The sequence below is a fragment of the Triticum urartu genome, chromosome 6 (assembly GCF_003073215.2).
Source record: "Triticum urartu cultivar G1812 chromosome 6, Tu2.1, whole genome shotgun sequence".
Lineage (NCBI taxonomy): Eukaryota > Viridiplantae > Streptophyta > Magnoliopsida > Poales > Poaceae > Triticum > Triticum urartu.
Window position 1 is genome coordinate 462649209 of NC_053027.1, and position 2249 is coordinate 462651457.

At 45.2% G+C, this 2249-nt stretch overlaps 1 non-coding gene across 1 annotated transcript; it reads left to right on the forward strand.

The window, feature by feature from the left end:
- The first annotated feature begins 286 nt into the window (after positions 1 to 286).
- Positions 287 to 448, forward strand: LOC125517694. The gene has a single exon (XR_007287741.1). It is a non-coding gene; the product is annotated as a U1 spliceosomal RNA (small nuclear RNA).
- The last annotated feature ends 1801 nt before the right edge of the window (positions 449 to 2249 follow it).

Consider the following 2249-nt stretch of genomic DNA (forward strand, 5'->3'; position numbering starts at 1 on the left):
TGACAAGTTTGACCTGCCATAGTTCTCCGTTTGCAGCTACATACACACATAACCCACCGTGCCACAGCCCACATCGACCCGGGTGACTCTTTTCCAATGCCAATCTGGCCCGGTTGGTACCGATAGGCCCATATGCACGGTGTCCTGTTCGAATTCCTCGTCCCTGAAACCCGCAACAGACACCAGACGAGGAATACTTTCTTTGGTTTAGTACCACATCGCCCGTCCAAGGAGGGAGCAAAGGCAGCGCAACCTATATTAGGAGGGCATTGGGCAACCTTGAAACATACTTACCTGGACGGGGTCTATGGCTGATCAAGAAGAGCCATGGCCTAGGCTAGTGGCCCACATTGCACTTTGTGGGTGCGCTGGCCTACCATCTCCCCTTTGAGGGAGAGTGGATGTCGTAATTTGTGATAGAGGGGGTACGTGTTCGCGCGGCCCCTGCCAAATTTTAATGCTAAGTTTTGGTCATTTTGATTTGCGGCTTTGTTGTTATTCTGAATTCTCTGAATGACCATGGCTGTTTTCCGAAGTCTGAAACTGTGAGTGACCTAGGGCTTCTTTCTATTTTCTGTGGTTACTACTATAAAACTGTGAGTGGCGTCATAATTTTCTATGAAACTGTGAGTGTGAATGACCTTGAACTGGGAGTATCAATTTTAAGTTTTGTCCCTTTTGATTTGTGATGATTTGGTCCTTAGTCTCAGCTCTGAATTCTCTTGAAGTTTTTCAAGTGACATTATGCTTTTTCTCTATTGTCTGTTCTCTACCGGGCCAAGTTTCAGTTCGAATTTTGCACCTACTTGGATCCTAGTCTGTGCAAGAGAGTGACCTTTTCCTCTAGAAAGTTAACCTTGGTTTTGTTTCTGTTGTTTGCTCTGTGTTTCGAGTACTCGCCTAAGTCTGAACTGCACTAAGAGCGTACTGATAATGACACGAGAGAGGCGACATTGTTGATAAAACAGCCGGTCCCAGATTTGACTGCACGGCGTCAATATCTGGAGTCCGAAGAGCAGCCACACTTCACAACACATTGCTTACTAAAATTAAAATCCAGGCACCGTATGTTGACAGCAAATATTTCTTCTGTTCAACATACAGCTTCTTTTAGCAGCACGTGTTTCTTTTCATGCAGAATGCGTTTTTTTCACCTTTGTGAAAGAGACATGTTTAGATTGAGAAGATTCGTCAAGCAATCCGGAGAAAATTAGAACTAGCTTGACTTCAAATGCGCCTTCTGTTCTCTTCCTGGTTTCTTATCCGAAGAAGATTATGCTGTGCAAGCTGCAAGAACTGAATATTAACGATTCCATATTCGCTCGGGAACATGCATTTCAGAAAGTTCTGTTTCCATCTCTCAGCGCGGCGCCCGCATGGCCTCCTCAGTACAACACTGAAGCAATCAGCTCCGATCTGGGCAAGTGATGACTGGTGAGCAGAGCTTCTTCATTCTTCAGTACTTAACCATGCATGTAACTAGCCATGTCCAAATTGTTTATTTACTGAATTTTTTATGCTTATACATTGTTGCAATAGTAGTATGTATAACCAGGTGTCATGTTCCATCTCTTCCTTCAAAACTCAATTGACAAATATGTATGGTGCAATACTCCACGTAAAGATATTCAAGCATAAATAGATGACTGATTTGAGTGTGAGTGGTGTATGATTTCTGTCGCCTCAAGTTATTGGTGAACACTGTGTCATGATCATGGATACCAAGACAAGGTCATCTCTAGCCAATCCTTTAAAAAGTTTTAGAGTAAAATTTTGGTTTTAAGATGCTAAACCGGACCTAGCTGACCCCTTATTGGCTTTACGGAGAAAGGCTTTCGCCCCGCTTTATATATAAAGCAAACCACCACATCCAAAAGGTTCAACACTCACACACCTACACACAAGGTAGCACAACACGAAGTACGAGGCACGAAAGGGTACTGCTGAGGGCACAACTCAACAAGCCCTAAAATAATAAAAGGCGGACACACCGCAAACAAAGATGTTAATCCGGCTCCGGTGGTGGTGGAGGAAGCGGCGGCGCCAAGCGGAGAGCCATCGAGCGAAGGTCGGCGATGATGATGTTGATGGCATCCTGGTCCTGAGGACGGCTAAGCGACCGCCAGAGCTGCAAATAGCCACACATTTTGAACACCACGTCAGTCGCACGTCGCAAAGGGATACGCTGGATCACAAGCTTATTTCGAACCGTCCATAGCGTACAGGCAAGGACCCCAATAGCCAGCCAC